This window comes from Triticum aestivum, chromosome 6B, assembly GCF_018294505.1.
Source record: "Triticum aestivum cultivar Chinese Spring chromosome 6B, IWGSC CS RefSeq v2.1, whole genome shotgun sequence".
NCBI lineage: Eukaryota > Viridiplantae > Streptophyta > Magnoliopsida > Poales > Poaceae > Triticum > Triticum aestivum.
The window spans coordinates 674,078,353-674,102,966 of NC_057810.1; the positions used below are offsets into that span (position 1 = coordinate 674,078,353).

At 45.5% G+C, this 24,614-nt stretch overlaps 1 pseudogene; it reads right to left on the reverse strand.

Moving 5' to 3' along the window:
• Positions 1-15,215: 15,215 nt before the first annotated feature.
• Positions 15,216-19,221, reverse strand: LOC123134805 (T-complex protein 1 subunit delta-like; annotated as a pseudogene).
• Positions 19,222-24,614: the final 5,393 nt, after the last annotated feature.

A 24,614-nucleotide genomic window follows, 5' to 3' on the forward strand; every position in this document is an offset into this window, starting at 1 on the left:
CAGATAGTCATGGTTTCCTGACTATGGACACTGGATGTCATTGATAACGAGATCACATCATTGGGAGAATGATGTGATGGAAAAGACCCAATCCTAAACATAGCACAAGATCGTATAGTTCGTTTGCTAGAGTTTTGCAATGTCAAAGTATCTTTTCCTTAGACCATGAGATCGTGTAACTCCCGGATACCGTAGAGTGCTTTGGGTATGCCAAACGTCACAACGTAACTGGGTGACTATAAAGGTAGACTACGGGTATCTCCGAAAGTGTCTGTTGGGTGACATGGATCAAGACTGGGATTTGTCACTCCGTATGACGGAGAGGTATCACTGGGCCCACTCGGTAATGCATCATCATAATGAGCTCAGAGTGACCAAGTGTCTGGTCACGGGATCATGCATTACGGTACGAGTAAAGTGACTTGCCGGTAACGAGATTGAACGAGGTATTGGGATACCGACGATCGAATCTCGGGCAAGTAACATATCGATAGACAAAGGGAATAGCATACGGGGTTGATAGAATCCTCGACATCGTGGTTCATCCGATGAGATCATCGTGGAGCATGTGGGAGCCAACATGGGTATCCAGATCCCGCTGTTGGTTATTGACCGGAGAGTCGTCTCGGTCATGTCTGCTTGTCTCCCGAACCCGTAGGGTCTACACACTTAAGGTTCGGTTACGCTAGGGTTGTAGGGATATGTATATGCAGTAACCCGAATGTTGTTCGGAGTCCCGGATGAGATCCCGGACGTCACGAGGAGTTCCGGAATGGTCCGGAGGTAAAGATTTATATATGGGAAGTCCTGTTTCGGGCATCGGGACAAGTTTCGGGGTTATCGGTATTGTACCGGGACCACCGGAGGGGTCCCGGGGGCCCACCGGGTGGGGCCACCCATCCCGGGGGGCCACATGGGCTGTAGGGGGTGCGCCTTGGCCTGCTTGGGCCAAGGGCACCAGCCCCACTAGGCCCATGCGCCTAGGGTTTCAAGGGGGAGGAGTCCTACTAGTGGAAGGCACCTCCTAGGTGCCTTGGGGGGGAGGGAAACCCCCTTGGCCGCCGTACCCCCTAGGAGATTGGATCTCCTAGGGCCGGCCACCCCCCTTGGCACCCCTATATATAGTGGGGGAGAGGAGGGACTTCATACCTTGAGTCCTTGGCCTTAGGTTGCCTCCTTCTCCCTCCCCAACACCTCCTCCAACTCCATAGTGCTTAGCGAAGCTCTGCCGGAGTACTGCAGCTCCATCAACACCACGCCGTCGTGCTGCTGCTGGTGCCATCTCCCTCAACCTCTCCTCCCTCCCTTGCTGGATCAAGAAGGAGGAGACGTGGCTGTTCCGTACGTGTGTTGAACGCGGAGGTGCCGTCCGTTCGGTGCTAGGATCATCCGGTGATTCGAATCACGTCGTGTTCGACTACATCATCCCCGTTCTTTGAACGCTTCCGCTCGCGATCTACAAGGTATGTAGATGCATCTATTCACTCGTTGCTAGATGAACTCCTAGATGATCTTGGTGAAACGAGTAGGAAAATTTTTGTTTTCTGCAACGTTCCCCAACAGTGGCATCATGAGCTAGGTCTATGTGTAGTTCTTCTTGCGCGAGTAGAACACAATTTGTTGTGGGCGTAGATTTGTCAACTTTCTTGCCGTTACTAGTCCTTTCTTGCTTCAGCGGTATTGTGGGATGAAGCGGCCCGGACCAACCTTACACGTACGCTTACGTGAGACCGGTTCCACCGACTAACATGCACTAGTTGCATAAGGTGGCTGGCGGGTGTCTGTCTCTCCTACTTTAGTTGGAGCGGAATCGATGAACAGGGTCCTTATGAAGGGTAAATAGAAGTTGACAAATCACGTTGTGGCTTTAACGTAGGTAAGAAAACGTTCTTGCTAGAACCCTAATTCAGCCACGTAAAACTTGCAACAACAATTAGAGGACGTCTAACTTGTTTTTGCAGCAAGTGGTTTGTGATATGATATGGCCAAAGTTGTGATGAATGATGAATGATCTATATGTGATGTATGAGATGTTCATGCTATTGTAATAGGATTCACGACTTGCATGTCGATGAGTATGACAACCGGCAGGAGCCATAGGAGTTGTCTTTATTCTTTTATATGACCTGCGTGTCATCAAGAAACGCCATGTAAATTACTTTACTTTATTGCTAAACGCGTTAGCCATAGTAGTAGAAGTAATAGTTGGCGAGCAACTTCATGGAGACACGATGATGGAGATCATGATGATGGAGATCATGGTGTCAAGCCGGTGACAAGATGATCATGGAGCCCCAAGATGGAGATCAAAGGAGCTATGTGATATTGGCCATATCATGTCACGTTTATTATTTGATTGCATGTGATGTTTATCATGTTTTGCATCTTGTTTACTTAGAACGACGGTAGTAAATAAGATGATCCCTCACAATAATTTCAAGAAGTGTTCCCCCTAACTGTGCACCGTTGCGACAGTTCGCTGTTTCAAAACACCACGTGATGATCGGGTGTTTTATTCAGACGTTCACATACAACGGGTGTAAGACAGATTTACACATGCAAACACTTAGGTTGACTTGACGAGCCTAGCATGTACAGACATGGCCTCGGAACACAGAAGACCGAAAGGTCGAGCATGAGTCGTATAGAAGATACGATCAACATGAAGATGTTCACCGATGTTGACTAGTCCGTCTCACGTGATGATCGGACACGGTCTAGTTTAACTCGGATCATGTAATACTTAGATGACCAGAGGGATGTCTAATCTAAGTGGGAGTTCACTAATAATTTGATTAGTTGAACTTAATTATCATGAACTTAGTCTAAAATCTTTGCAATATGTCTTGTAGATCAAATGGCCAACGTAGTCCTCAACTTCAACGCGTTCCTAGAGAAAACTAAGCTGAAAGACGATGGCAGCAACTATACGGACTGGGTCCGGAACCTGAGGATCATCCTCATAGCTGCCAAGAAAGATTATGTCCTACAAGCACCGCTTGGTGACGCACCCGTTCTCCCTGCAGAACAAGATGTTATGAACGCTTGGCAGGCACGTTTCGATGACTACTCCCTCGTTCAGTGCGGCATGCTTTACAGCCTAGAGCCGGGGCTCCAAAAGCGTTTTGAGAGACATGGAGCATATGAGATGTTCGAAGAGCTGAAAATGGTTTTCCAAGCTCATGCCCGGGTCGAGAGATATGAAGTCTCCGACAAATTCTTTAGCTGTAAGATGGAGGAAAACAGTTCTGTCAGTGAGCACATACTCACTATGTCTGGGTTGCATAACCGCTTGACTCAGCTGGGAGTTAATCTCCCGGATGATGCGGTCATTGACAGAATCCTCCAGTCGCTTCCACCAAGCTACAAGAGCTTTGTGATGAACTTCAATATGCAGGGGATGGAAAAGACCATTCCTGAAGTATTTGCTATGCTGAAATCAGCAGAGGTAGAAGTCAGAAAGGAACATCAAGTGTTGATGGTCAATAAAACCACTAAGTTCAAGAAAGGCAAGGGTAAAAAGAACTTCAAGAAGGACGGCAAGGAGGTTGCCGCGCCCGGCAAGCAAGCTGCTGGGAAGAAGCCAAAGAATGGACCCAAGCCCGAGACTGAGTGCTTTTATTGCAAGGGAAGCGGTCACTGGAAGCGGAACTGCCCTAAGTACTTAGCGGATAAGAAGGCCGGCAAAACAAAAGGTATATGTGATATACATGTAATTGATGTGTACCTTACTAGTGCCCGTAGTAGCTCCTGGGTATTTGATACCGGTGCAGTTGCTCACATTTGTAACTCAAAGCAGGGGCTGCGGAATAAGCGGAAACTGGCAAAGGACGAGGTGACGATGCGCGTCGGGAATGGTTCCAAGGTCAATGTGATCGCCGTCGGCACGCTACCTCTGCATCTCCCTTCGGGATTAGTTTTAAACCTTAATAATTGTTATTTAGTGCCAGCTTTGAGCATGAACATTGTATCGGGATCTCGTTTAATTCGAGATGGCTACTCTTTTAAATCTGAGAATAATGGTTGTTCCATTTTTATGAGAGATATGTTTTATGGTCATGCTCCTATGGTGAATGGTTTATTCCTTATGAATCTCGAACGTGATGCTACACATATTCATAATGTGAGTACCAAAAGAAGTAAGGTTGATAATGATAGTCCCACATACTTGTGGCACTGCCGCCTTGGTCACATAGGTGTTAAACGCATGAAGAAGCTCCATGCTGATGGACTTTTAGAGTCTCTTGATTATGAATCATTTGACACGTGCGAACCATGCCTTATGGGTAAAATGACCAAGACTCCGTTCTCAGGAACAATGGAGCGAGCAACCGACTTATTGGAAATCATACATACTGATGTGTGCGGTCCGATGAGTGTTGAGGCTCGCGGTGGCTATCGTTATGTTCTCACCCTCACTGATGATTTAAGTAGGTATGGGTATATCTACTTAATGAAACACAAGTCTGAAACCTTTGAAAAGTTCAAGGAATTTCAGAGTGAGGTTGAAAATCAACGTGACAGGAAAATCAAGTTTCTACGATCAGATCGTGGAGGAGAATACTTGAGTCACGAGTTTGGGGCACACTTAAGAAAATGTGGAATAGTTTCACAACTCACGCCGCCTGGAACACCTCAGCGTAATGGTGTGTCCGAACGTCGTAATCGCACTCTGTTAGATATGGTGCGATCTATGATGTCTCTTACCGATTTACCGCTTTCCTTTTGGGGCTATGCTTTAGAGACTGCCGCATTCACTTTAAATAGGGCTCCGTCGAAATCCGTTGAGACGACACCGTATGAATTATGGTTTGGGAAGAAACCTAAGCTGTCGTTTCTAAAAGTTTGGGGATGCGATGCTTATGTCAAGAAACTTCAACCTGAAAAGCTCGAACCCAAATCGGAAAAATGCGTCTTCATAGGGTACCCAAAAGAAACTATTGGGTACACCTTCTACCTCAGATCCGAAGGCAAGATCTTTGTTGCCAAGAATGGGTCCTTTCTGGAGAAAGAGTTTCTCTCGAAAGAAGTAAGTGGGAGGAAAGTAGAGCTTGATGAAGTATTACCTCTTGAACCGGAAAATGGCACAACTCAAGAAAATGTTCCTGAGGTGCCTGCACCGACTAGAGATGAAGTTAATGATAATGATCAAGATACTTCTGATCAAGCTCCTACTGAAATTCGAAGGTCCACAAGGACACGTTCCGCACCAGAGTGGTACGGCAACCCTGTCTTGGAAATCATGTTGTTAGACAACGGTGAACCTTCGAACTATGAAGAAGCGATGGCGGGACCGGATTCCGACAAATGGCTAGAAGCCATGAAATCCGAGATAGGATCCATGTATGAAAACGAAGTATGGACTTTGACTGACTTGCCCGTTGAACGGCGAGCCATAGAAAATAAATGGATCTTTAAGAAGAAGACAGACGCGGATGGTAATGTGACCATCTATAAAGCTCGGCTTGTCGCTAAGGGTTATCGACAAGTTCAAGGGGTTGACTACGATGAGACTTTCTCACCGGTAGCGAAGCTGAAGTCCGTCCGAATCATGTTAGCAATTGCCGCATTCTATGATTACGAAATATGGCAAATGGACGTCAAAACGGCATTCCTTAATGGTTTCCTTAAGGAAGAATTGTATATGATGCAGCCGGAAGGTTTTGTCGATCCTAAGAATGCTGACAAAGTGTGCAAGCTCCAACGCTCGATTTATGGGCTGGTGCAAGCATCTCGGAGTTGGAACATTCGCTTTGATGAGATGATCAAAGCGTTTGGGTTTACACAGACTTATGGAGAAGCCTGCGTTTACAAGAAAGTGAGTGGGAGCTCTGTAGCATTTCTCATATTATATGTAGATGACATACTTTTGATGGGAAATGATATAGAACTCTTGGACAGCATCAAGGCCTACTTGAATAAAAGTTTTTCAATGAAGGACCTTGGAGAAGCTGCTTATATATTAGGCATCAAAATCTATAGAGATAGATCAAGACGCCTCATAGGTCTTTCACAAAGCACATACCTTGATAAGATATTGAAGAAGTTCAATATGGATCAATCCAAGAAGGGGTTCTTGCCTGTGTTGCAAGGTATGAAATTGAGCTCAGCTCAATGTCCGACCACGGCAGAAGATATAGAAGAGATGAGCGTCATCCCCTATGCCTCAGCCATAGGTTCTATTATGTATGCCATGCTGTGTACCAGACCTGATGTAAACCTTGCCGTAAGTTTGGTAGGAAGGTACCAAAGTAATCCCGGCAAGGAACACTGGACAGCGGTCAAGAATATCCTGAAGTACCTGAAAAGGACTAAGGAAATGTTTCTCGTTTATGGAGGTGACGAAGAGCTCGTCGTAAAGGGTTACGTCGACGCTAGCTTCGACACAGATCTGGATGACTCTAAGTCACAAACCGGATACGTGTATATTTTGAATGGTGGGGCAGTGAGCTGGTGCAGTTGCAAGCAAAGCGTCGTGGCGGGATCTACATGTGAAGCGGAGTACATGGCAGCCTCGGAGGCAGCACATGAAGCAATATGGGTGAAGGAGTTCATCACCGACCTAGGAGTCATACCCAATGCGTCGGGGCCGATCAAGCTCTTCTGTGACAACACTGGAGCTATTGCACTTGCCAAGGAGCCCAGGTTTCACAAGAAGACAAGGCACATCAAGCGTCGCTTCAACTCCATTCGTGAAAATGTTCAAGATGGAGACATAGAGATTTGTAAAGTACATACGGACCTGAATGTAGCAGATCCGTTGACTAAACCTCTCCCTAGAGCAAAACATGATCAACACCAGAATTCCATGGGTGTTCGATTCATCACAATGTAACTAGATTATTGACTCTAGTGCAAGTGGGAGACTGTTGGAAATATGCCCTAGAGGCAATAATAAAAGCATTATTATTATATTTCCTTGTTCATGATAATTGTCTTTATTCATGCTATAATTGTGTTATCCGGAAATCGTAATGCATGTGTGAATAACAGACACCAACATGTCCCTAGTGAGCCTCTAGTTGACTACCTCGTTGATCAACAGATAGTCATGGTTTCCTGACTATGGACACTGGATGTCATTGATAACGAGATCACATCATTGGGAGAATGATGTGATGGACAAGACCCAATCCTAAACATAGCACAAGATCGTATAGTTCGTTTGCTAGAGTTTTGCAATGTCAAAGTATCTTTTCCTTAGACCATGAGATCGTGTAACTCCCGGATACCGTAGGAGTGCTTTGGGTATGCCAAACGTCACAACGTAACTGGGTGACTATAAAGGTAGACTACGGGTATCTCCGAAAGTGTCTGTTGGGTGACATGGATCAAGACTGGGATTTGTCACTCCGTATGACGGAGAGGTATCACTGGGCCCACTCGGTAATGCATCATCATAATGAGCTCAGAGTGACCAAGTGTCTGGTCATGGGATCATGCATTACGGTACGAGTAAAGTGACTTGCCGGTAACGAGATTGAACGAGGTATTGGGATACCGACGATCGAATCTCGGGCAAGTAACATATCGATAGACAAAGGGAATAGCATACGGGGTTGATAGAATCCTCGACATCATGGTTCATCCGATGAGATCATCGTGGAGCATGTGGGAGCCAACATGGGTATCCAGATCCCGCTGTTGGTTATTGACCGGAGAGTCGTCTCGGTCATGTCTACTTGTCTCCCGAACCCGTAGGGTCTACACACTTAAGGTTCGGTTACGCTAGGGTTGTAGGGATATGTATATGCAGTAACCCGAATGTTGTTCGGAGTCCCGGATGAGATCCCGGACGTCACGAGGAGTTCCGGAATGGTCCGGAGGTAAAGATTTATATATGGGAAGTCCTGTTTCGGGCATCGGGACAAGTTTCGGGGTTATCGGTATTGTACCGGGACCACCGGAGGGGTCCCGGGGGCCCACCGGGTGGGGCCACCCATCCCCGGGGGCCACATGGGCTGTAGGGGGTGCGCCTTGGCCTGCTTGGGCCAAGGGCACCAGCCCCACTAGGCCCATGCGCCTAGGGTTTCCAAGGGGGAGGAGTCCTACTAGTGGAAGGCACCTCCTAGGTGCCTTGGGGGGGAGGGAAACCCCCTTGGCCGCCGCACCCCCTAGGAGATTGGATCTCCTAGGGCCGGCTACCCCCCCTTGGCACCCCTATATATAGTGGGGGAGAGGAGGGACTTCATACCTTGAGTTCTTGGCCTTAGGTTGCCTCCTTCTCCCTCCCCAACACCTCCTCCAACTCCATAGCGCTTAGCGAAGCTCTGCCGGAGTACTGCAGCTCCATCAACACCACGCCGTCGTGCTGCTGCTGGTGCCATCTCCCTCAACCTCTCCTCCCTCCCTTGCTGGATCAAGAAGGAGGAGACGTGGCTGTTCCGTACGTGTGTTGAACGCGGAGGTGCCGTCCGTTCGGTGCTAGGATCTCCGGTGATTCGAATCACGTCGTGTTCGACTACATCATCCCCGTTCTTTGAACGCTTCCGCTCGCGATCTACAAGGTATGTAGATGCATCTATTCACTCGTTGCTAGATGAACTCCTAGATGATCTTGGTGAAACGAGTAGGAAAATTTTTGTTTTCTGCAACGTTCCCCAACATTGTTGCCATTGAGGATAAAAGGATGGGGTTTATATCATATTGCATGAGTTTATCCCTCTACATCATGTCATCTTTCTTAATGCGTTACTCTGTTCTTTATGAACTTAATACTCTAGATGCATGCTGGATAGCGGTCGATGTGTGGAGTAATAGTAGTAGATGCAGGAAGGAGTCGGTCTACTTGTCATGGACGTGATGCCTATATACATGATCATGCCTAGATAATCTCATAATTATTCGCTTTTCTATCAATTGCTTGACAGTAATTTGTTCACCCATCGTAATACTTACACTATCTTGAGAGAAGCCACTAGTGAAACCTATGGCCCCCGGGTCTATCTTTTATCATATAAGCTTTCAATCTACTTTCATTTGCATCTTTAATTTTCTTATCTATATTATAAAATATCAAAAATATATTTATCTTATCATATTACTCTATCAGATTTCACTTTCGCAAGTGGCCGTGAAGGGATTGACAACCCCTTTATTGTGTTGGTTGCGAGTTCTTGTTTGTGTGTGTAGGTGCGTGGGACTTTTGAGGAGCCTCCCACTGGATTGATACCTTGGTTCTCAAAAACTAAGGGAAATACTTACGCTACTATTGCTGCATCACCCTTTCGTCTTCAAAGGAAATCAACACAAGCTCAAGACGTAGCAGGTCACCTCTGAGGAATTAGGTGCAGGATACACTTTTCTGTCCCAATACCGGATCACTAAAAGGAGGTATCAACCCCTTTTTTTTCTGGCGCCATTGCCGGAAAGGAGTTGTGTATTCCTAGTCTTTGTGTTTAGAATTTCCGTGAAAGTTAAGTTTCAGTTTTTGTTTTTAATTTTCTGTTTTTAGCTTAAGTTTTACTTTTGTTGCAAGTCTTGTCATTTGAAAAAACCAAAAAGATTACCATGGCTCGTAATCTTGGGAGTTTTGCAACTGAGTATGAGATCCAACCGAATTTAGTTTCCATGGTTCAACATGACCAATTTGGAGGCTCTGCTTCTGAATATGCCGGTATGCACTCGCATAATCTTACTGAATTGTGCAAAATGACACGCATTAGAGATTACGACCTTGACGCAAGTTGTGTCTTTTTCCTTCGCTTTAAGAGGAAAAACAAAAGAATGGCTTCTATCTCTACCTAGATACATTATTACTTCTTGGGATGATTGTTGCAACAATTTTTTATCTATGTTTTGTCCACCTGCAAAAACTATGCAATTACATTCTCAGATTATAGGTTTCAAGCAGGAAGAACGTGAGCCACTGATACGTCTCCAATGTATCTATAATTTTTGATTGTTCCATGCGATTATATTACCCGTTTTGGATGTTTATGGGCTTTACTTTAAACTTTTATATCATTTTTGGGACTAACCTACTAATCGGAGGCCCAGCCCAAATTGTTGTTTTTTTTGCCTATTCCAGTGTTTCGAAGAAAAGGAATATCAAACGGAGTCCAAACGGAATGAAACCTTCGGGAGCGGTCTTTTTGGAACAAACGCAATCCAGGAGACTTGGAGTGGACGTCAAGAAGCAGCCAAGGCGGCCACGAGGCAGGAGGGTGCGCCCTAGGGGTGTGGGCGCGCCCCCACCCTCGTGGGCCCCTCGTGGCTCCCCTGACCGACCTCCTTCGCCTATATATACCTCTGTACCCTGGAAACATTAAGGAGCACCACGAAACCCTATTTCCCCCACCGCAACCTTCTGTACCCATGAGATCCCATCTTGGGGCCTTTTCCGGCGCTCTGCCGGAGGGGGAATCGATCACGGAGAGCTTCTACATCAACACCATAGCCTCTACGATGAGTTGTGAGTAGTTTACCATAGACCTTTGGGTCCATAATTATTAGCTAGATGGCTTCTTCTCTCTCTTTGAATCTCAATACAAAGTTCTCCTCGATCTTCTTGGAGATCTATTCGATGTAACTCTTTTTGCGGTGTGTTTGTCGAGATCCGATGAATTGTGGGTTTATGATCAAGTTTATCTATGAGAAATATTTGAATCTCCTCTGCATTCTTTTATGTATGATTGGTTATCTTTGCAAGTCTCTTCGAATTATCAGTTTGGTTTGGCCTACTAGATTGATCTTTCTTGCAATGAGAGAAGTGCTTAGCTTTGGGTTCAATCTTGCGGTGTCCTTTCCCAGTGACAGCAGGGGCAGCAAGGCACGTATTGTATTGTTGCCATCGAGGATAAAAAGATGGGGTTTATATCATATTGCTTGAGTTTATCCCTCTACATCATGTCATCTTGCCTAATGCGTTACTCTGTTCTTATGAACTTAATACTCTAGATGCATGCTGGATAGCGGTCGATGTGTGGAGTAATAGTAGTAGATTCAGGCAGGAGTCGGTCTACTTGTCGCGGACGTGATGCCTATATACATGATCATGCCTAGATATTCTCATAGCTATGCACTTTTCTATCAATTGCTCGACAGTAATTTGTTCACCCACCGTAATATTTATGCTATCTTGAGAGAAGCCACTAGTGAAACCTATGGCCCCCGGGTCTATCTTCCATCATATAAGTTTCTACTTTATTTTGCAATCTTTACTTTTCAATCTATATCATAAAAATACCAAAAATATTTATCTTATCTTATTATCTCTATCAGATCTCACTTTCGTAAGTGGCCGTGAAGGGATTGACAACCCCTTTATCGCGTTGGTTGCGAGGTTCTTGTTTTGTTTGTGTAGGTATGAGGGACTTGCGTGGAGCCTCCTACTGGATTGATACCTTGGTTCTCAAAACTGAGGGAGATACTTACGCTACTTTGCTGCATCACCCTTTCCTCTTCAAGGAAAAACCAACACAATGCTCAAGAGGTAGCAGCCACTAGCGCTTGCGTGGGATAGAATAATGAAAGAAGCTATAAGGAACTATCCTAATCATGGAATGGAGGAATGGTTAATCCTTCGTATCTTTTGTAATGGCTTAAATCACATGTCAAAAACTATGCTTGATACAACTGCAGGAGGAACAATCATGGGAAAGCCCATAGATGATGTCAAGAAACTACTTGATGATATGTAAGAAAACCATGCCCAATGGCATGTTGAGAGAGCCATCACCAAGAGGGTGAATGCCATTGAAGAAAGTAGCACGGAGTTGACAGCCAAACTTGATAAACCTATCTCTGTGATAAAAGGTAAAGAAGAGGTAAACATGAATGTTATCACTAATGAAGAATCTAGTGATGTGAATTTTATTGCTCGCAATATCTATAACCCTAACTGGAAAATAATGGTTATGCTCCTAGACTCCCTTATCCTAGTAATGGAGGAGCATCAAATAATTTTAATGGAGCTAATAGCAGTGATAGAAATACTCTTGAAGAAACTCTTAAAAATAACACATCAAAGAGCCACGTTCGCAAATAAAATTGTAACTCGGTGCCCCTACGTAACAACAAGCTAGATAGAACCGGACAGGCCAAAGTGTTCATCCCCTCACACATAATAATACAACCCTAAAAAGGATCACCCGCCCTATGGGATTTACCTTACAGTGACTATATCATCAATCTTCAAGATCATTCTAATGCACTCGCACGCCAGCGAGATGGCGCTCGTGCTCACAAGCGGCAGCTGCACAACATTCTCCTCCAAGATGGTTGTGATTTGGCCTTTACTCACGTTGATGCCCGTGTTCTTCTCACCACTGTCATGATGGTTCCTTAGCTCAGTAACAATGGTGATTGGGTTGACCCTGCATTCTCTGCCAATGTGCAGATATTTGGAGCGTGGCAGCAGAAGATTCTCTTGGCATGGGTATCAAGATAAATGTGGTTGAAACATTATGTCTGCCATTGCATCCAACTAACCCAGTTGGGCTTTTGAGGCTATTTCAACACTAAGATCCTGACAACAAAAATTATGGACACCTAGAGCACCCAGCCGCCCACTATGGAGACAGATCATCTGAAAAATGCATGCATTTGTTTGGAGCCGCACTCTTCAGACCCAGTGAACTTGCCTGGATGCTTGAACCCTAGCAGATGTATAACCCACTGGCTGGTGGAAGTATGAATCATCATGCACCTTATTAGTGCCAATGACAAATTAGTAGGGAAAGAGGGCATGTGATTGCATTTGGGCCTTCTCAGGTAGGTATCTTGACACTCATGAACAGAGCTTTCAGTTATGGGATTTTAACTGAGAAAGGAATGGCGTGAGGCTCGATTCATGGTTGGCAATTTGATGGAGGTTTCTTGCGCTAACAATTTTAGCGAGGTCATTATCTTTTTTTAGACAGGAGGTCATTATATTCTTGCTAGTATGAAGCAGTGGAGTAAGAGCATCTACAATCAGACCCCACTTTCTTCCTAAATGTGCAGGCCCAGAAACATCACCCAACTGGACCCTCCAAATCTGAACGATTTGTCTGGGCTATCTGTCACCCTTCATATACAGCTCATATGCAAGACAGATATGAGACAGTCCGGACACGTCCGGACACATGTCACTACTGCAGCTATCAATGACGAGCGCAAAAGACCTACAAGTGGTGGGTGAGGCGCCCGCCACTAGATTGCTATTCCAATCAGGCCATGCTAGTTGTGTACTCCCTCCGTTCCGATTTACTCGTCGTGGTTTTAGTTCAAACGAAGGGAGTACTTAGCAAGGAAATCACATCGAGCAAGGTGGATTAGCAAACGCCAATGTATTTTCTAGGACAAGACAATGTGTTAAATGAATGGCGTTGAGGCAGAATAGAAAATTATTTTTTTGAGAGATAAACTTTCGACCTATTCATCAATTGTTAAGGTAGTACAAAGAACACTAAAAATAAAAATTACATCCAAATCCGTAGACCATCTAGCAACGAATATAAGCACTGAACCAAACCGAAGACGCGCCGTCGTCGTCGTGGCCCCTCTCTCACCTGTGCCGGGAAAAAGGAAATTGACTTGCCGGTACAAGTTTTCCTGCGTGTGAGTCCATGAGCAACCCGAACGGTTGGAAGCCTTGTGCATTGAGAACGTGGCCCATTGAACTGTAGCAAAAGGTCATATCAAATGGAAGTATGCTTCTAATACAACTACAAGTGCAAATCCCAAGAACGGGGTAATATCAAGTGTATCCGGACATGGGAGCCAAATTGAATATCCATAAAATTCCCAACTATTGTCAAGAGCATGTTACATATTCAAGATTGTTTTCTCAAACTTTTCAAAACAACTTTTGCTTAGTTTCATTTTTGAAATCTTAGCTCATCTTCACGTGATAAGATCATCCGTGGCAATATGCTCAAAATTCAATCATATACAAATCCATGATGTCAAACACCACACTTCAAATTCAATTGTATTGAACACATAAATGACAAATACTCAACGAAGTTCGATAAACATAGGCAAACAATTTGGTTGTACGCAGTTGCTCCGTGGACCACCTCGGACACCACCAGATTCACACGATCGTGCGGAGCACTTCAACCCCCTCCATCCGTTCCGAGCGACTATAACCATGCGTCCCGGTTGGACCCATACACTGCGCTCCCCTCGGCCTTATCCACTACTCGTGAAACTTCTCGCTCATACACATCTTCTTCCCCGCCAGATTCCTCCCCTATCCCTCTCTCATCTCTCTCCTCCACACCTCCGACAAAATGCAGCTCTCTTCCTTGCCCTCTCCAATTGCTGGTCGGCATTCCACTTGCTGCTTGCTTAGTCCACTCATACTGCGATGCGGCGCTAGGCGGCGAGCTCTTGCAAGAGGCCCTGCAGATGCAACAAGGGATGGCGGCACGAGTGGTGCTTCGAGGGGCGGCTGCTAGTGCTGCGACGTCATGCTACATGCGATGATGCCATGTTGTGATGGGGTTCCAAGGGTGGCCTTCGGTACTGCGACGACATGCTTCCAGCGGTGACACCGTGTTGCGACGAAGGCAGTCGCCATGCTGCAACAACGTGATGCAAGGGCCTTCTGTGACGGCCTTTGAGGGTTGTGGCGGCGCTTCATGTTGCCGTGTAGATCCGAGGGTGGCCATCGGTACTACGACAACGTGCTTCCAGCACCTTGGTGCAACAACTGCTACAACGCAGTGAGGGCAGCCCGGTTGCTGCGAGCATACTGCAACGGTCGCAACGATGCTGCTAGGCATGCTTCAACGACCACAACGATGAAGTGTGCTACGACAATGTTTGCCCATGCTGCGAGGCATACTGCAACGGTCACAGCAATGCTGCTAGGCATGCTTCGACGACCACGGCGATGAAGTGTACTGCGACAGCGTCAACGGCCATGGCAATGCTACCACTCGCCACATAGGGGCATTGCTGCGAGCAGGAAGGATGAGCGGCGTGTGCATGGGAGGATGAGCGGCTCTGAGGAGACGCATCCAACATCAGACAAGAGAAGGCGGTTGATCTTTTGATCGCGCATCCAACAGCAGACAAGACATCAACACAGTTGATCTTTTGATCGCTACAGCCAGGTGGACAGCTAACTTCGATGATGCCCAACCAAGGAAAACAAATCTGGATTTTCAGTGAACAATCAATGAATTATTTCACTTCCAACTACTTAAGATCTATGCGGGTTAATTGTGCATATTGTTGCTGGAGAATGTTGGATGCTTCTTACTGATACTACAAGATAACAATATCTTCAGGACAGACCAAATCCACAAAATCATAACACATCCTATGTAACAAGTGTTCGTCCCCCCACAACAATATAGCCCTAAAAAGGATCATCCGCCCTATGGGCTTTACCTTGCAGTGACTATATCATCAATCTTCAAGATCATTCTAACGCACTCGCACGCTAGCGAGATGGCACTCGTGCTCACAAGCAACGGCTGCACGACATTCTCCTCCAGGATATTTGTGATCTGGCCTTTCCTCACGTTGATGCCCGTGTTCTTCTCACCCTTGGCATGACGGTTCCTTAGCTCAGTAACAATGGCAATTGGGTTGAGCCCTGCATTCTCTGCCAATGTGTAAGGGATGACCTCAAGTGCATCAGCAAACTCCTTGATGCAGTAACTCTCCATCCCATGGAGCTCCTTTGACCAAGCAGCCAGTCGCATTGACATTTCTATTTCAGGAGCACCGCCACCAGCAATTAAAAACCTCTTGTTCACCAAGCACCTTCATAAAAACAAGCATGAACAGGATCAAAACACTGAAGAAAATAAATAAATTGTAGGCTAAGATGCAACACGATAAATACTAGTAGTACAAAAGAATGCACAATCTTGAAATACACCATGAGCAAGAATGGTCATTTCATGAGGATACATGTCTACTTATGCAAAAGGCATATACTTATTTTAAGTGTCATTATACTTCTGCCCACAAGGCCATACAGACCAGGAGGGCAGGCTGCCCATATTTGGGCAAACAAGACCTCCAAGCAGTTGTTTCTTAAGTAAAAGCCAGACAGAAGCAACCATCATTATTATGAATCAACAGAAGTTGTAAGGTTAGTCCTACCAGCCCAACATATTAATATTCTCACATCTAGAGTTCGCAACTTGAATTTCATTAAAATGGTCAGTCATTGCAATTAGAGGACATACATAATTTGCTCAGAAAATATTATCAATTTCATAAGATCTGATGTGTGGACCCACAAATTGTTATGCAACGATTACACCAAAGCCTACTACTGTGGCAGTGTTGAAAATCACAAGCATTAAGGCAGTAAAAGGTGTTGGAGCTAGCTACTAGCTCTCACTAGGATTTCCTTTTAAAAGGATGCAGCGCACACACACACATACAACTAGTGGTATGAAGCTTATACACTACAACAAGCTGGTATTACAATAAGGACATGACTCCTATAAGACTTACAAACCAACCTACACCTACAGCTCACTCTCAAACAGCTAAGCTAACTATTACTTCGCGTGACTAGCCAAATTGACTTTGGCATCTAACTTGCATGCAGCTCACGCTTGTATAACTAGCTGACCAAGTGCTAGCTTACATTCTACTTGCCATCTTGCTGGAACTAGAAACATTATAACCTGCCAACATGCATGCACAGATACTAACTACTACCTCTAACAAGATTAGAACTAACAAAAGTTGCTGCCTAGTCACTCTAGTGCCCTACTGCAGCACTAAGCCCATTTGATATAGCCATCAGATTCAGGCGCTGCAATACAGAGGACTGAGGTGAAGGGTGAGAGACAGAGTCACCTTCACTGTGGTCATGAAGCAGATGCGGAGTGTCAGAAGATAGGATGGTATAAACGCTGCACGCAAACACAACTTTTATGTGTAAAAATGGGCTAACCCAGCCAGCCCATGAATAAAATACAGAAGTGCTGCTTGTGGCGGTAGGTACCTAGGCTAACCCTAAATTATATCCACCTAGCTCAAAGGTAGCTTCCACACACAGCACCCTCTTCACTTACTCTTCTGAAATTTAGTTTGACAAATCTATCGATCGTCCACACAAAGCACCAAATGTTCAGACACATGACGAAGGGTCATTGTAAAGAACCATGAACAGACATGTCGTGCAGCTTAGCAAATGACAAAAGGCAGCTTCCTAAATCATCTTGCTAAATCATAAGTAGCAGCCGTGAAGAGCAAAGCCTATCATCAGATTTCATGCCACTGATAGAACATTTGCATTCCAATCTTCATTATAACATCCAAATGATAATTGATCAGCTATTATTTAACAGCTATATAAGTGATCTGCTATAATGCTGCAGTATCTGTGACAAGTCTACCGCCCACACAAAGCACTACACATGACGGGATCACTGAGCAATCACTCAAATAGCATGAGAGCGTAACTCAGGTCAATCAAACTTGGCTCAGTGTCACACATAATCACCTAGCGAAATCGTGCTCCAAGTAGTCTACGTGACTACTACAGCATAGAGTGGTCAAAGGGAATCTGGTTATTTTCTACAGAAGTTGTTGCGGAAGTGTATGTGGAAGCAACATAACAGAAGGAGACCATGATGATCATGGCAGAAAGACAACATGGCAATATATGTGCAAGCAACATGGCAGAAAATTGGCATTTAGGATTGCAATCCAGCCTACAAGAATGCAAGGATCCTGTAATTGTTTGTGCTTTAAACTAATGAAACAATGTTGTTGAATGTAAATAAACAGATTATAGTAGAACATATGTTCATTTATGTAACACGTAACAATTTACTGCAATGAACAGCCCCAATAGAAAATTAGGAGTATGATCGTATCATCTTAATGGACTGCAATTAACTAAAAATTACACATTGATATGCAGATTTAAGTTAAATGATGTAAAGTAACTTAAATCTAGAGATGGTTAAGATTAATATTTCACCTAAATCACCATATTAAAAAATATGACCTAGAAAAGCAGGCCTACAATCGAGAACCTTTCAAACATCAGAGAAGATTGTTTCAGTGTTAGTCAAATTACCTGATGACACATAGGGCATCGTGGAGACTGCGATCAGCTTCATCAATAACCTACTGGTTGGACCCACGGACAAGCACAGTTGCAGTCCTCCCCATGTCCCTGATACCAGTGATCTTGACGATCTTGCCATCTCCAGCAGACACTTCCTCGACAACATCAGCATACCCAAGTTTATCCTCACGGAAATGCTCAATGTTGGCAATTGGCAGGCAGTTGAGAGTCTTGGTGATGAACTCAATCTCGTCCCTCTCTACATCCTTGACCACCAGAATCTTAGCCTTTGCGAGATAATGCAGCGATAACTCGGTCACCGCATCACGCAAGATGCTCTTCTGGATGAGGAGGACATTGCATCCAGACGCCTTGATCTTCTTAACCATCCCTAGGACGTAATTCCGCTCCTCACGGAGAATGCGGTCCATCTGCGCATGGTATGAAACGATGACGCTCTGCTCAATATCAGTCTTGGGCGGTGAGATCTGAAACTGGATGACAGCGATCTTGGCATTCTCGATCCTAGATGGCCCTCCGGCAGCATGGCTGGCTTTCTTGTCAAAGATAAGACCGTGGACAAACTCAGTATCGTCGACGGTGCCGCCGAGCTTCTTTATGATGCGGATGTGACGAAGATCAAGAAGCTCCGGGTGGGCAGGATCGACCACAGAGACAACGGCGTCAACAGCGAGCGGGGCGAGGAGGCCTGAGTACTGGGAGACGACCTTGGAGTTGAGCGCGGTGGACGCGGATTTGACAAGGGAGTCTCGGTCGGTGAGCTCGATGGGGATGGCCATGCCCTCGAGGACCTCGATGGCGCGGGCCGCGAGGCGGTGGAGGGAGTCGGCGGCGGCGGTGGGGTGGGCGCCGGCGGCGAGGATGGACTGCGCGCGGCGGAGCAGGGCCCCGGCGATAACGACGACGGTGGTGGTGCCGTCGCCGGCCACCGCGTCCTGGGAGTGGGAGAGCTCGGCGAGCATGCGCGCGACCGGCTGGAGCAGGGACATGCGCGAGAGGATGGTGGCGCCGTCGTTGGTGATGATGATCTCGGACCTCCTGGTCCCCGGAGGAGATCATCTTGTCCATGCCGCGGGGGCTGAGCGAGGTGCGCACCGCGTCGGCGACTCCGCGCGAGGAGGCGATGTTGGCGTCGTGGACGTCGTCGCGGCGCTTGGTGTCGGTGTAGGTCTCGCCCTTGCGGGCCGACGCGCGGCGGCGATGGCGGCAGCGGCCATGGCGGCGGAGCCGAGGGGAGGAGGTGCTGGGAGCTCCTATTTGCCGCATTCTGCGGCAAATAGTCTCCTGTTCGCACAGGGCGCGCCCCGATTGGGCCGGCCATTCGGGTCAAACCGGCGCGTGGCCGGGCGCAAAAATCACGAAAAAGGAAATATATGCGTACGAGGATTCGATCCTGAGACATTCTGTTGAGGTCGGAACAACGCTGCTTGTCGAACTGTCTCGCTGGTTGTAAAATATATGTAGCGCGAAACAGTAAGACTAGAAGACAAGCACTGTAACTCAACATTACTAAAAGAATTTAAGGAACACATACATTTTCTTAAATTCCAATTTCTTTTTAAAACGAGAATATTTTTAATTACGATCAATTTTCGATAAACACAAAAAAGTTTTCCGAAAATATGAACAAGTTTCTGAATAGTGATTTTTTTTAAAAACATGAACATTTTTTAAATAACAAATTTTGAATTGTGAAAAAATAATTTGTAAACCAATATTTTTAAAAACATGAACTTTTTTAGAATTTTCGAACAAACTTTTGAAATGGGATTTTTTTTTAAAATAATGAACAAATTTTGAATTTTTAAAACAAATTTCGAAATGGAGAACAATTTTGAAAATTCGAAACAAATTTGAAATGCGAACAATTTTTTAATATGTGAACAAAAATTAAAAAATAAGAACATTTTTTGAAGTTTGTGATTTTTTTTCTGAAAACAGGAACATTTTTTGAAATCCATGTCATTATTTACAAATTTTGTAAAAAGATGAACAAAAATAAATCAAATTTTGTCGAAAAAAGAGGAACATTTTTTGAAAATTTGGAACATTTTTTTTAAACTAGGAACATTTATTGAATTTGTGAACAAATTTTGTAAAACGGGAGCATTTTTTGAATGTGTGAACAAAATCTGAAAACAGGAACATTTTTTGAAATTTTGGAACAAAAAATTTGAGATGAGGGACATTTTTTGAATTTGTGAACAAATTTTGTAAAACGGGATCATTTTTTGAATTTGTGAACAAAATCTGAAAAATAGGAACAGTTTATGAAATTCGGTAACAAAATTTGAAAATAAACTTAAAAAGAAAATAAGGAAAAAAAGAAAGAAATAGAAAAAAGAAAAGAAACATAAAGAAGAAAGAAACAGAAAAAAAAGAAAAAATGAAAAAGAAGAGAAATAGAAAAAAAGATAACAAAAAAGAAAAAGTAACTGAAAAATGAAAAACCGGTCCAGGAACCTTCTAGAAGGTTCCCAAAACCGAAAAAAACCAGTTGGGAACATCCATAGAAGGTTCCCAAAACTGGTATGGTTGGAACGGGCCGGCCCACCCCCACCAGCACTCGGTCGATACCCTATGCGGTAGACCAACTGTTTGCCGCAAAGAGCGGCAAATAGGGTTTTCCGGAGGTGCTGGCTCGCCTCGAGAGTGCGATCGCGGTTTCGGTATATATCGCGGGCCGAAACTTTTGGCCTAGTAGAAGCCGTGACCATGAATGCCTAGGGCATAGAATGATCCAACTGTCACCTTCATACTTCCACCTCTCCTCTGGCGATTACGCCAGAGCCCACGTAAAACCCTCGCTGGGGGCCGGATTCCTTCGGCCGCCGGGGAGATCAACCTATCTATGCCGCGCAGATCAGTTTGCATGGAGGAACCAACGCACCAGGAGACAGGGGGGAAGGAGGAAGGCGGGACGGCGGGGCTAGTATCGACGACGGCGGCGGTGGCGCAGATTGGATCGGGATGCAGGATGGGGGGCGGTGAAGATCGGGATGTAGATGGAATCAGGCGAGCGGGCGGAGTGAGAGGAAGCATAGCGGAGGTGGAGGTACACGAGGAGGAGATCGAGGACGTAGATGGGAATCTCCATGACTCTGATCTCGGTCTGGAGGACCAGCTGGCTGGGATGAAGCTCCATGGGAAGGAAGAAGAAGACTTAGATTTCTCGGCGGAGGTGGATGATCTGATTAAGGACGTTCACTGGTTGGCGTTGTTCCGTGTCCACACGACGAAGCCGTTCAGCCATGCGGCTCTACTGCAGCAGATGCGCAATGCGTGGGCGGCGGCGCAAGGGGTCACTTTCAACATCAAGGGACCAAACCTTTTCTTGGTCCAATGCCACTGTTTGGGGGACTGGAGAAAGATCATGGAAGGAGGGCCTTGGCTGTTCCGAAGGGCACCGGTGGTGATCGAAGAGTATGATGGGTTCTCAGACGTGAAGGAGTTTAAACTTGACAAGATTCCGGTGTGGACTAGGGTGAAGGGACTGCCAGATGGCCTCACTAGCAAGAGAGAACTGGCAGAAAGAGTGGCAGCAAAAGTGGGTGATCCCCCGTTCAATGTGATCATGAATGAGGGGAGGATTAACCTAGGGTTTATGTGGATGTCAACATCCCTCTGGTTTGCTTTGTCCACATCACGTTGAAGGGACGGAAGAAATATAGTGTATACTATGAGAAGCTCCCTGATTTTTGCTATGCTTGTGGTCTGATGGGACACCTTGCTGATGAATGCGGTGATGGAGATCATGATCCAAGTACCTTTGAATGGGGCGATTGGCTGTTATGGGAGCCAGAGATGCCTGCTGCTCAGCCCTTTGGGGGTGGAGGAAGAGGAGCGGGAGCACTACAAAAAAATACACTTCCGTGATGATACGTGTTTGTTATAGTAGGTCGCATTTTTTGTCATGCATGTACATCCATGACGATTTTATGACAGAATCAAGATAGTCATACCTGTGCTGTCGTAGAAGTGTTCCATGACATTACCAAAATTATTATCACGGAAGTGTCCACTTCCATGACGATAAATCACGCGTCACAGAAGTGCTTTCGTCAAGGGGGACCGACACGTGGCATCCATCATAACGGAACGCCGTTAAGCTATCGGGTCGGGTTTTGGATCCAATAACCCGTTAACAGCCCCGACCAATGGGGATTTTCCACGTGTAAAATCATCATTGGCTGGAGGAAACACGTGTCGGCTCACCATTGGGACAGATGTCATCCACTCATTGGACAGAAGGCGCCTATGATACGTCGACATGTGGCACGGCCCATCAGAGGCCTATTCCTGTGAAAAGGCCGGCCTGTTTGACTTGGTCAAAAGGTGGCGGGCCGGCCCATGTAAAGCCTGCTAACGGCCTGTTCGCATATAGCCCATTTACAGCCCTAGGCCCGTTACGCCCTATCCGAATTAGGCCTAGTAGCGTCATCTGGGCCACCCAATATGATTCCAGCCTGTTTTCACTTCTGGCCCATGTATGGCCCATGACGTCTTTCGGCTCATATAAGGCCCTATGTAACTCTTGGCCTATTAACGGCCCGTGGTGAAACTGGCCCGTAATGAACAGTGTATTACTTTACACCCATTAACGGCCTGTGGTGAAACTGGCCCGTAATGAATAGTGTATCACTTTATACCCATTAAGGGCCCGTTATTCTGTTGGGCCATTTCCAGCCCATGTTATCTTTCGGCCTACTCAGAGCCCATTTATTCTTGGGCTCATTTCCAGCATTCGTTTACTTACGGACCGTTACTGTTATTTTCTGCTTATGGGCCAAATTCAGCCCGTGGTTATAGTCGGCCCGTTTGTGGTCCGTTAACACGTTGAGCCGTTTTCATAGCATCATGAAATACATCCTATTAACGATGGCCCGTTATGGTCGGCCCATGAACGGACGATTCCAACTCTAGCCCGTTTACGGCCATAATGCGGCCTGTTATTGGCCCATATTTGGCCAATCGATCATACTGCCCGTATAAGGCCCATTGATGATACGACCCATAGAAGGCCCATTGTTTGTATGGCCCATAGAAGGCCCATTGTTTCTACGGCCCGTAGAAGGCCCACTGTTTCTACGGCCCGTAGGAGGCCCAGTGTCACTACAGTAAATATTAGCCCATGGTTATTGTGGCCTAGTTTTAAAAAATAGGTTATTGCAGCCACTAGCAAACCGCGGAAAAAGAACTGCAATGACTGCAAGCAAACAAATAAACAAGACTACAAGGAAATAAATAAGCAAGCAACTTACGCTAGGCTATCACGGCTATCACACATATTACATCCACTGGGCATCAAAGTTCGCCACCAGTGCAAATAAACGCACCGACAAAAGAATATACAAAAGTGAGAGCACTTCAGAAGGCACTAGGCCTGGCCAGGTCGGGCCCCCCAAACAGCTGAAGAAGCTGAGTAGACCATAGTTGTGTCAACGATAGATGCATCAACACTAGATTTAAGGCATGATGGTGCGCACGACAGTCCTCTGACATCTTCATTGCATCTTTGACTTCAAGTCGGAGCTGAGCTGAAGCAAGCCTTTCCGCTTTAAGTTGAGACTGAAGAAGTTGAACCGATTGAGGCAGCGACTGCACAGAGGTTGTCTCACACCTGCTGGTGAGTAGCTTCAACTCACTGTCTTCATCAAGACAGGACCTTGGGGTCATCTCGCTGTCCTCAAGATGGTTTGGCTCACTATCTTCCCTAAAGTTCTGCCTGGTGTAAGAGATACGACTCTGAAAGAGAAACAAGGAGACATGTAACAGGTTTCACGATTATATAAGCAAATAAATGGATCTGTTCTGCATAAGGAACATGTTTTTACAACTACAATTTGAAACTGGTAGTTGTTGCAAACATCCAATCAGATGTAAACAGCAAAACAAACAGCAGTGGAGGCAATGATGCCTATCCAATCTATACTAGAACAAAGTTTGAAGGCTTGAGAAGCATGAACTTACATTACATGTTAACACGGGCTGGACAAAGCCCTTCTCCATGTTGATGGATGGATAATTCAATAAATTCCCCAAAGAAAATTCTTTATAAGCGTTGCCATTATTCTACATTTTGCAAAGAGTAAATATAGATCAAATTAATATTGGAAGAAACAGAGGATAATGAAGCTCAGGTGCAGACTGATGATACATAATCAAATAGCAATTAATTAAGTACAACGTTACAAGGCAAAAGGGAGAGAGGTACTGACAAGAGCAATGCAGAGCCCATTATTGTTTTGAGATCGTATGATCCTTTGAGCAAGGAGATTCATCTGAAATTAGTTTTCCTACAAGAGAGAAGGTAAGGCACAAGCAGAAATTTAGGAGTTCAAATTTTGAATTGATATCATAGACAGTACCTGACGCTGGGCTCCCAATAGTTCTAATAGGGGTTTGGCCACTGGAGTAGGGGTAAAGTGTGGTACAGTTGGGCCTGTGTTTTCTGTGGCTGCTGATCTATCTGATTTAACAGGTACCACTACCTTTTCCAAATACCTAGTTTGTACTCCTTGAGGATCTGCACTCACCCTCTTCCTTTTGGACATCTATCACGAAAGAACAACATTTGACTAGAAAAACATAGTGTGACGACACATGGAAT